The sequence below is a fragment of the Macaca mulatta genome, chromosome 13, assembly GCF_049350105.2.
Source record: "Macaca mulatta isolate MMU2019108-1 chromosome 13, T2T-MMU8v2.0, whole genome shotgun sequence".
Taxonomy (NCBI): Eukaryota; Metazoa; Chordata; class Mammalia; order Primates; family Cercopithecidae; genus Macaca; species Macaca mulatta.
The window spans coordinates 116,110,844-116,122,847 of NC_133418.1; the positions used below are offsets into that span (position 1 = coordinate 116,110,844).

Below are 12,004 nucleotides of genomic sequence, written 5' to 3' on the forward strand. Positions count from 1 at the left end.
GAACTCCGCATCAGCTCCCCCGGGGCCCAGCTTGCTGGCTGCAGAGGCTGGGGCTTCTCTGGAGAACTCTGACTAATACAGACTTCACTACTGAGAGTGGCTAAAGGACAGGACTTTAAGAATAAGTTTCCCGAATTGCTTCTGAGGTTTCTGGATTCCCACCCCTACCACCTGCTTTGCTTCTAGACCTAGAACTAGACCCCAGTGCCAGCAGGCCCCTAAAGGTTAGGCACAGTGGGAGCCAGGAGGAGGTGTGCCGCACTCCCAAAGAGTGCCCACGTTTTCTCATGTATATAGAAAGAAACCTGGGAAATGGGTGTGGAGGGACATCAAGAGTGTGAGACGATGCTGGGAGGAGCCTAAGGCCGGAGCAGGCTGAGTTCGTTTTGAGTCTGGCTCGCAGAGCTTCTTTCTGCGTTTGACGTTGCAGCTAAGCAAGTTGGAAAGGCTCTCGCAGTTTGGTTGGTTGAGTGGCTGAAACATGGACCAAAAGATGACCCACAGCGAGCATATTGGAAATGCTGGACCAAATCTGTCTTTTCTTACTATGTTACAATAATAAAGCCAGCATCCATGTAACCAGAGCAAGGTTAAGAAACCGAAATTGTCAGCCAGGAGTGGTGGCTCGTGCCTGTAATCCCTGCACTTGGGGAGGCTGAGGTGGGTGGATCACCTGAGGTCAGGAGTTCGAGGCCAGCCTGGCCAACATGGTGAAACCCTGTTCCTACTAAAAATACAAAAATTAGGCGTGGTGGCAGGTGCCTGTAGTCCCAGCTACTCAGGAGGCTGAGGAAGGAGAATCGCTTGAGCCTAGGAGGTGGAGGTTGCAGAGAGCCGAGATCATGCCACTGCACTCCAGCCAGCCTGGTGAGTGAACAAGACTCTGTCTCAAAAAAAAAAAAAAAAAAAAAAAAGAAAGAAACCAAAGTTGTCAGTATCTTAGCAATCACTCATGTGCTTCTTTGGGAGTACCAAAGACAGAACCACTGCCTTGACTTCGTGACAATCTGTATTAGGCTGTTCTCATGCTGCTAAGAAAGACATAGCTGAGCCTGGGTAATTTATAAAGGAAAGAGGTTTAATGGACTCACGGCTTCACAAGGCTGAGGAGGTCTCACAATCTTGGTGGAAGGTGAATGTGAAGCAAAGTTACATCTTACAAGGTGGCAGGCAAGACAGCGTGTGCAGAGGAACTCTCCTTTATAAAACCTTCAGATCTTCTGAGACTTAGTCACTATCACAAGAACAACACGGGAAAGACCTGACCCAGTCATTCAATTACTTCCCACTGCGTCCCTCCCACAACGTGTGAGAATTATGGGAGGCAGCTACAATTCAAGATGAGATTTGGGTGGGGACACAGCCAAACCATATCACAACCATTTCCTCACTTACCTTTATAATTTCACCAGTTATGTGTATGTTCCTGAACAACTTTTTTTTTTCTTTTGAGACGGAGTCTTGCTCTGTAGCCCAGGCTGGAGTGCAGTGGTGCCATCTCGGCTCACCGCAACCTCCACCTCCCAGGCTCAAGTGATTCTCCTGCCTCAGCCTTCTGAGCAGCTGAGATTACAAGTGTGTGCCACCACGCCTAGCTAATTTTGTAGTTTTAGTAGAGATGGTGTTTCACCATGTTGGTCAGGCTGGTCTTGAACTGCTGACCTCGTGATCCGCCTGCCTCGGCCTCCCAAAGTGCTGAGATTACAGGTGTGAGCCACTGCGCCCCACCTCTTGAACAACTTTATCTGGTTTTGATCTCATATAAAGAATATCATACTGTTAGTATTTATCCTTGACTTATTTCTGGCACTAAACACTATTGGTGAGATTTGTTCCTATTGGTGTATAGCGATGTGCATCCTATAGATGTATAATAGTGATTATAATTCACTAATTTCCACTGCAGAATAGTACTCTATTGTATAAATATTTATAATTTATCTATTTACTTTATTGGATATTTGGATCGTTCTCCATTTTTATTGCCATGTTTGTATAGATACGTATTTACATGTCTCCATACTTATGGATGCATGATTACATCTGTTTACGTGTTTACATGTGCAGGAGTTTGGTCTTGGACTTTTCGTGTATAAATTTCTGGGCTTGAGTTACTTAAAAGAAATGTGTATTTTTATAATCAGAAAGAATATTGCAAAAAGAAAAGAATCTTTCAGATTTGTGACGTCTCTGGGCCTCCCTGGGCTAAATCTATAACTAGAGTCCCGTGGTGCTCATGAAACTTGACGAAGGTGCCAGGAGCTGAGGGTGACAGACGTCCGTGAGTGGAGGTGAGGAGACCGTCCTTGGGAAACAGAGTGAAATGGGGACTTTTCAGTTTGGGACAGTGCACGGAGAAGCAGAGGCGACCGATCGGAGGCACAGATGTCGTGGTGAGTGTGCTCGGCAGGCCCTGGAGTTCTGGAGCTCTCAGACCTTCTCTTCCTCTGCCCCTAGGTCAGCTGTCCCCTCTAACACAGCCTATCTAACACAGAATTCAGAATTATCCCCAAACCAACTCTCCCCTCTGCGTTTTCCTTCTTACTGTTGGCACTGTAATTATCTCCGTTTCAGGCTCAGAAATGGAGTGCTGTTCGCTTCCCCCTCATTCCCTCCTCCCAGCAGTCACCAAGCCCTCCACGCTCCCTCTGCAGCAGCCCTCCCTTGAGGGCATCTCCACCTGGAAGTTAGCCCTCACTATCACCTGCCTCCAGCCTCTCCCCCTTCATTCTAGTTTCCACACAAATGCCAAAGACTTTGTCATAGCCATCTCCTGCCCAGCGGTGTTCAGTGACTCCCTGTCCCTTGCAGAATTCGATTCTAATGACCTTAGGTGGTCAACCAAGACCCTGCGATATCTGACCCCATCTTACTCCTGTGCAAACTCCATTTCTCAGCTGAAGTTGTCCACTTACTGAGCTTTTCCTGAATATTCTGAAGACCTTCAGGAAACTGAAGGAACAGACAGTCCTTATCATTGTGTTTGTCCTCACTCCTTCCTGTGCCCAGAACTCCCCCTCCTTGCTTTGTCTCTTGCGGAAATGTTGTGCTTCTGGACATAGCATCTTCCCCTGAAAGGCAATTGTCCCGGGGGTAACGCTTGAAACTTAAAAACTTACTACAATCCAATGAAGTGTTTATTCATGCAGCCATTGCTGTCATCAAGGTGCTGGGCCGAGGGGCAAACTTGAATTTGTTAACAGAATTTATTCCTGAAAGAGCTGCAATAGTCCAAAACGTAATTGGATCTCCAAAGTTTTTGAGAAATGTGATGAATGATGTTAAGAAGAATGTTCTTGTAACTTATGTTCGTGTAACTTATGGAAGCAGAAGAACCCTTGAGCTTAGTAATATTCAGAGGCATGGAGTCTAGTCCAACAGTCTTAATTTGCAAATTTAAAAATCCAGGCTCAAAGCGTTCTCCAGCATGTCACAACTTGTTTCACTGTGCAGCAGCATTAATCTCAACAATGTCTAAACTAGTCTTGTTCTAGAAGGCTACAACATAGAAGAATGTATTAATATGCGTTGGCTGGAAAGGAAGTAACTGTGACTTGAAGCGAAGAATGAGTATCAAGTGTATGTGAAGTCTAATGTTCATGTAAAATTTAAATACATAGAAAAGGGACTTTTGGAACAAAATGACATCGAACGTGAGTGTGGCATGAAATTAAAATTAAACAAGATCTAGAAGATATCAGAGACAATCCAAGTGAGAAGTCAGCCACTTACAGAACCCTGAAAAATGTAAGATCCGTGAATTTAGCCAATTGCTAAGCACTGGGAGCAGGATGGAAGGCTTAACTTGAGAGAGTACATGGCATGTGCTGAAGGACAGCTTGAACCCAAGGTGAGCCTCTCTGAGATCTGTACCATGAAGCTGAGTGACAAGTGGAGAAATCATAAGGCCAAGCATTCGTTCTGGTCTTTCAAAGGAAACTGGACAAAAATAGCCTGGGTTTGAGGAAAACAGTAATTGGCGATGAAAGGTGGTGTCTTCTCTGTGACCCAGAAACAAAGTGTCAAAGTTTGCCCTGGAAAATTACAACATTCCCAAGATCCCCAAAACTGCACATGTCAAAATCCTAAATAAAGAACACATGGCTTTTGTTCCTCTGATGTCTATGTATTGCTCCATCCAGGAGTCAAAAAGTCCATCCCTGCCAACGTGCTCACGTCCTGGAGGGTGTAAATGATGCTTCACCACGCACAGCTGAACGGGGCCCCCTGGCTGCTGGCTTCCCATGGTGGGGGCCTGGTGGATGGGGGGGTTTCTGAGCAACCATTTCTGGCCAAAATCTATTAGCAGATTTATCACTTAGCTCATGAAGATACTAGCAGGTGTTACACACAAAAACTGGATTGTGGTCCTGTGACCTTAGAAAATCCAACCACATGGGTTGCTTTGTTACATAATTTATTAGAACTTTCAACATAAAATGTGAAACAAGCCCCAAGAAGAGAAAATGTGCGTCTCCTGCAAACAGATCCCACCCCAAAGCCTATTCCCCTGAGCACCCTTTAGGGCAGGTTCCATAGAACCAAACACCTTGGGCAATTCCAATAAATCCAAACCACCATTGACCATTTTCAAAACACTACGCTGCCACTGCTTAAATCAATTCCGAAGGAGGAGCCACTGAGGTTCTTCAGAGCAGAGGACACTCATCTCGGTCAATCTACGCACATAACCCTGTCTGACACAGAAGGATGGGAGAATAATCACCTGCGTCTCTTTCCTCTCTCTGCTGACACAGGTGTCAACCTACAAGGACAAAGGGCATAGGAAAGGCGGGGACGGCAGGTGAGAGGGTTCAACACTACTGGCTCAGCAGCCTACGAAGGAGATGAGGCGTGGCTAGTGTCTCAGCAGAGAAAGAAGCTACATCCTGGAGGCTTGCAGAAGAGTTCTCCAGAGAATAGTTGATGTGCAGGGTCTCTAAGGCCTGCAAAGGACCTGGAGCCCGGGGGCATCCCTTTGAGGCAGAGGGGAATGTGGGAATGAGACAAGGGAGGGTGACTCAAAGTCTTCACCTGGCCAGGTGAAGCCCCTGCTCCTGCCTGCACAGCAGGTGGCCATGCCCTTGGCCCCACTGAGGGAGGAGTGAGGATGGTGATTCTTTGGAGAACTGGAGGACTTGGTGATGTGGCTGGAGGGTGAGGCACGAGTTTTAAAACAAAGGGATTAGGTAAAATTCTACAATACTGACTAGGTGGGAGTCCTGCTCCCCTACCCTGCGTTCAGGAAGCTGACAGCCAACCTGCATCCCTAAGGCAGAAGACTGGGGGTTTCTACTCAAGGAAAATGGAGTAGTTCTGAATAAGACTGGGCCTGGGATTCAGGGTGTAGTTCTCCCCAGGCCTCAGTGAGGCCCACCAGCTGACAATTCCATCTCATCAACACAGCTGCTGTGTTTTCTATGGAGCTGTTTTGGCTACATGATTGAATATATCCAGGGGTCATCAAAAATTCTAGGAAAGCTTCTAATATAAAAGGGAGTGCCTAAAACAAACAAATGGGGGAAGATAAATAAAGAAATGACATTTGAAGGAAACAGAGGCAATGCAAAGAGCAGAAGAAAACTTAAAAAAAAATCCAATAAATATTTTCAGGGAGCTAACAGAAGGTGCTACACCCCAAAACAGAATGCTATATATAAAAATGGAACAATTAGAGAATAAAAATACATTTTGGAAATCAAATAAGGTAGGCAAAATTTAAAATTTAATAGAACGGGTGAAGGATAACGTTCAGAAAATCTCCCATAACGTGGAATTAAATCACAAAAGAAGAATAGGAGGGAAACTTTTTTTTTTTTTTAAAGTTAGGCAATCTAGGAGATCCAACACCTAACAAACTGCAGTTCTAGAAAAAGTAAATGGAGAGGAGGATTTATCCCAGAACGTTACAGGAAAAGTCCCCAGAAAGAAGGATGTGAGCCTTCATATGGAAAAGGCCCGCTGAATGGCTCGCATAGTGAATCAAAACAGTCACACCAATGCACATGATCAAGAAATTTCAGAATCTCTAGGATAAAGAGAGGATTCTGAAAGCTTCCAGAAAAAAAAAAAAAAAAAGGTCATATAAAAATAATTCACAGGGCCGGGTATGGTGGCTCACGCCTGTAATCCCAGCACTTTGGGAAGCTGAGATAGGTGGATCACCTGAGGTCAGGAGTTTGAGACAAGTCTGGCCAACATGGCGAAACCCCATCTCTACTAAAAAATACAAAAATTAGTTGGGTGCAGTGGCAGGCGCCTGTAATCTCAGCTACTCAGGAGGCTGAGGCAAGAGAATTGCTTGAGCCTGGGAGGCAGAGGTTGCAGTGAGCCAAGATTGTGCCATTGCACTCCAGCCTGGGAGACTGAGCAAGACTCTGTCTCAAAATAATAATAATAATAATAATAATAATAATACTTCACCTACAAATAAAGGAATCATCACTGGAAGCTGGAAGACACTAGAACAAGCCTTTAAAATTTGGAGGGAAAAGTGCCATTCGTCTGATTAACAAATATTCTACTGGTTAACAACACACCAGGGGTTTGGTCTGGGTCCTGCTGCTCCCAGCACAGAAAGCCAATCACTGAGACAACAAGTATTGCCAGGGAAGAAGACTCTAACTGGGTGCTGCAGCTGAGGAGATGGGAGCTCAGTCTCAAATCCATCTCCTTGATTGACTAAAACTGAGGGCTCACATAGCAGGGAAATAATGTAACTACAGGCAGCTAAACAGGAATTAGGGAGAGGTAAGGAGATGAAAAAGGATGAGGGGGTCTGGCTTTTCATTGTCTGGATGTGGTGATCTGGTGAGTTTCAGTTCCTTGATACTATCTGGGAGGACTGAGGATTGGCTTCCTGGGGAAGGAACTCAGATAAGATGGATGGAAGTTGTCAATTATAAAGGTAATTGACTGTGAGGGTGGATTTCTATGTTTATTTTAAAAGACAATTGAGTGTCGTTCAGACCCAAGAAAAATATCAGTCAAGTGAGAGGGTACAATAATGGCATTTCTAAGTGTGCATGACTTTAATAGGTTACTTTACATGGCCCTTTCCTAGGAAACTGCTGGAGGATACACTCTAGAAAAACAGGAGAGTAAACCAACAAAGAGGAAGACATGCTTGAAGTCAAGCACGTCAAGATTATAGCAAGGAGAGACTTCCCATACCAACAGCCAGGAATCCAGGTTGAAGCAGGAGGATGGAAATCTTTATGAAAAACAAGAAACTGGTATGTTTGAGTGCATGGAAATATATTGATTAAACAGGTGACAGATTGGAGAACTGGGGTAAATATTTTTTAAAGGTTAGAGGAAAAAAGACAATTGAGAAAATATGACAATCAGCTTCAGAAAAACAGAAGGTACACGGAAGAAAACAGGTATGGACTTGATTTGCTACCTTGGTTCAATCTAGTTTTAATGAGATAAATGCTAATGTCTGACAACAGCTATGATTATAACCCCGGGAAGGTGAGAGAGGGGATGTGTATGTGTCTGATGATGGGGAGGGCTAAGCTCTCTTCACTGTGGTGGGAGGAAAATGCAGGACCCCTAAGGATGAGCCTAAGGATGATCTGTTGAGCAAGAGCAGTGGACACTATTTTTTTTTTTTTTTTTTTTTGAGACGGAGTCTTGCTCTGTCGCCCCGGCTGGAGTGCAGTGGCGCGATCTTGGCTCACTGCAAGCTCCGCCTCCCAGGTTCAAGAGATTCTCCTGCCTCAGCCTCCTGAGTAGCTGGGACTACAGGCACCCACCACCATGCCCGGCTAATTTTTTGTATTTTTAGTAGAGACAGGGTTTCACTGTGTTAGCCAGGATGGTCTCGATCTCCTGACCACGTGATCCGCCTGCCTCAGCCTCCCAAAGTGCTGAGATTTCAGGCGTGAGCCACCACACCCGGCCCAGTGGACACTATTGATTTAGATACTCGGAGGGAAATCCAGGAAATGGCCGCAGCTCTGAAGTTGGTTGCCTTTGGGGAGCGAGACTAATGGGTGCAGAGGGATGGGCCAGAGACTGCTGCTGCTTTTCATTCTGGGCCTTTAGTTTTCTTTGGATTTTTAAATTATGCTCATGTGTGACTTTGTTTAAAAATGAAAATTAAAATGAAGACATACGCATCTAAAGCTACCCAAGTTGCATTTCTTTATGGTTACTCCTTAAATCCCGAAGACTTTTCAGGCTGTTTGCAGAAAGCACACTGCTCGTGTCTTCCCGCCATCAGCAGATGCTGGGATGAACGATTAATACTCCAAGTGGAGCCTCCCTTCATTCTGAAGCAAGGCTCTTCAAACTGGAGGCACACAGGCAGGAAGGCTCGAGGGATCCGTCTTCAAGCGTCTGTTCCTCGTTCTCTCCCAGGAGCTGGCTGGCCTGGGAGTACCCCTGTCCCAGGGATCTCGCCCTCCCCTTGCCTCTCAGGTCCAAATCCCTCTCTGTGTTTACCTGAGGTCAGCCCCCCTGGGTCCATCAGACAAGGCTACAAGGCTGGCTTGTATACCTTTCCTTTCAAGACGCTCCAAAAGCTGTGGCAGGACTTTGTGTCTCTCCCTGCCTCAGTCATGCTTCTGTTAGAGGAGGGCTACTTTAGTCCGTGTCAGGACATTCTGAATGTAGATACCCTGCTGAGGGCCAGCAGGAACGGTGACGGTATTGATGTGATGCCTTCCTGCCTGCTTCCCCAAATTATTGTTTGAAGAAGAATCCCCCGTGAGCAGAGCACCAGTGAGAAAGGCTGGGACGCTGGCTCTGCCTATACCCATGGGCGCTGGGCTCCTTCCCGACCCGGCATTCCACAGGGATTAGGATTGACTAGTCAGCGGTGGGGCTGTCAGGGACGCATCACTGACTTGTTTATTTGAATATTGAATGGAAAAATAAAGTTAGCTTTTTTAATAGCAAAAAGTAAGTCTGGGTTGGTTGATTTGACAATGAGGACTCTACCAATTTGTTTTTATGGGTACATTTTGCATAATAATACAGACTATTTCTGTGGCTCCAGTTTTGACAAAAGGTATTTCAAGCCCATAAGATAAAAAGCATTCTGGCCGGGCACGGTGGCTCAAGCCTGTAATCCCAGCACTTTGGGAGGCCGAGCCGGGCGGATCACGAGGTCAGGAGATCGAGACCACCCTGGCTAACACGGTGAAACCCCGTCTCTACTAAAAAATACAAAAAACTAGCCGGGCGAGGTGGCGGGCGCCTGTAGTCCCAGCTACTCGGGAGGCTGAGGCAGGAGAATGGTCTAAACCCGGGAGGCGGAGCTTGCAGTGAGCTGAGATCCGGCCACTGCACCCCAGCCTGGGCGACAGAGCAAGACTCTGTCTCAAAAAAAAAAAAAAAAAAAAAAAGCATTCTTTCTTTTTTCTTTTTCTTTTCTTTTTTTGAGACAGGGTCTCACTTTGTCACCTAGGCTGGAGTGCAGTGGTGTGATCTCGGCTCACTGCAACCTCCACCTCCTGGGTTCAAGTGATTCTCAGGCCTGAGTCTCCAGAGTAGCTGAGATTACAGGCGAGTGCCACCATGCCTGACCAATTTTTGTATTTTCAGTAGAGACGGGGTTTCACCATGTTGGCCAGGCTGGTCTCGAACTCCTTCCTGACCTCAAGTGATCTGCCTGGCCTGGCCTCCCAAAGTGCTGGGATTAGAGGTGTGAGCCACGCATCTGGCCTAAAAAGCATTCTTTCAAAAACATTCTTTGAGAAAAGGTTTATTGACATGATTCATGTTTCCATTTTCTCAGTCCTTTCTGAGTACAAGCAGCTAGACAGGTGCCTTAAGCAAGAAAGTAAAAGGTAAAAATTAATATTCATTTGATACGTCTTGGTAAGGCCTTTTTACTATGATTCCCAGAAGTGGAGAATGTGAGTGACTCGGCCCTGGGGAAAGGATGGGTGTCCAACATTTTGGCTTCCCTGGGCCACACTGAAAGAAGAGTTGCCTTGGGCCACGCATGAAAAACACAAACACTCACGATAGCTGATGAGTTAAAAAAAAAAAAAAAAAGGTCTGTGCATTATTTTCGTGGTATCACCACCACAGATAAGCAAAAGAGTCCTTGCATTCCAAGGGCTGGACAACCGTGAAACTTGAAACCATCAATTTCAAACTCTTTACTTTCAGTAAAATTGAAGGCAGATGTACCTGAGTTGTCTTTGGATAGAATCGAAATGGTGACGCTAATGGTTCCCTATGTGATTTCTAGCATATCATTTGGAAGAAGTTGGAATAACCAGTGACATCCTTCCATCAACGCTGCCTCCATTTCCATCTCCTTGTTTATGTGGATAAGTTGCCTTGGCATTTATATCTATACAAATTTTAAAAAAGCAGGAATAAAATTCATGTCGAACTCTGGCTCATTCTACAGAAAGATAATATTCATCTATGGATACTTAAAATAATAAAAAAGACAAAAGTAAATAACAGTCTTACTCATCTCATTAATGGAATTATTGACTATAAAATATTATCTTAATGTTTATAAAAACTGTAAGGCATTGAAGAATAATTTGTGATCAGTGGAAATAAAAACATTTATAATTTCTGTATATTTATATATCTTCTTTTTACAGAAAAGTATGACAGGGTAATCAATAAATGATTTTCAAATATAAATATTTATTACATTAGAATAAAATCCTGTGGAGGAGATGGAATAGAAACACTAGTTCAGAGATTTAAAAACAATATGAAATATTTGACTCTTAAGGAAGAAATGGTTCTTTCTTGTATTTTAAATATGGGTGATCATAGCTATCCAATGGTGCTGATGTTAAATGGTTAGTGCATTTAAGACAATCATGTAATGATTTTGCATAAAATTTTCTTTTGCATACATTTAAAATAACAAAAATTTTAGATGACAACTTGTGGCAGGCCAGATGTCACTAACACAGGCCTCCATAACAACGTTTCGGCACTGACTGAATGGTTCGATCAAACATTAAAAGCTGAGAAAGCCAGTGCCGTCAAACAAAGGCTGGAGTGTAACAAAAGCCCACCAAGAGTTTTGCCTAGACCTTTCCTGGCCCTTAAATCATGACAAAATAATTAAGGAATTCTTAACAGAACCCGTTTAGGATTAAACAAGTTTTATTGGGGGTCTGAAAAAACTCTCCAGGCCTCCACAAACAAGTTTATTGGGGGTCTGAAGAAACTCCCCAAACCTCCGTAATTTAGCAGGAGACAAGATAAGGGTAATCACCCCAGCACCTGGACCCATTTAGATTAAATACGTTTACTGAGGCCCCAGTGACAGTCTTCAAGACTCAGACCTTAGTTACAGATTAGAAGAAGTTAATCACGCATGTCTTTAGAGAAATGCACACTTACATGTGTACATATAGCTTAGAAGGTATACAAACTCTGGAAAACTCTGTAATTTTGAGTTGGTCTGCAGATAATTTCCAGGTCTTCTCCCTGTAACTGGTTACAGAAATTAAAACTCCCTTCTCTCTCAGTTCATCTGCATCTCATTATTGGGCTGTAAGAATTAGCAGCCTGACCCTTGGTTTGGTCCGGGAACAAACTCAAAAATGTGTGAGCACATACACGGTTTTTAAAAATCCTATAAGGGGATTACATAAACAAAAATGTTTGAAGAGTATAATTCTAAACTGTTTGATCTTTTACCTTTTCCGATCATGTTCAGGTTATCACTTGCTGTGTAAGAAATATAGAATGGCATAAAACAACAGGTACATATTTTATTGTAGATAGTTATTATAAGTATTTTTTTCTTATAGTTCTGCAGTGCTGGGGTCACTGGCCTCAGCCAGGTGGTCTTGCTCAGGTCTTTTAGGCAGGTGTGGTCAGGTGGTGCCCGGGGCTGGAGACATCTCAAAGGCTTCCTCACACAGACGTCTGATGGGTGGCGGTGGCTGTCAGCGGGGATGGCAGCTATTGGTGGCAACCGCTACTCAAGGCCTGTCTCTGCAGCCTGGGCCTCCTCACAGAATGGTGGTATATACCAAGTAAATGATTTTTGAAACGTCCA

The 12,004-nt window shown here is 44.4% G+C and overlaps 1 long non-coding RNA gene across 1 annotated transcript; it reads left to right on the forward strand.

Moving 5' to 3' along the window:
* The first annotated feature begins 7,063 nt into the window (after positions 1 to 7,063).
* On the forward strand, positions 7,064 to 10,423 carry LOC144333923 (uncharacterized). The gene is made up of 2 exons (XR_013403075.1): positions 7,064 to 7,235; positions 10,211 to 10,423. It is a non-coding gene; the product is annotated as an uncharacterized LOC144333923 (long non-coding RNA).
* Positions 10,424 to 12,004: the final 1,581 nt, after the last annotated feature.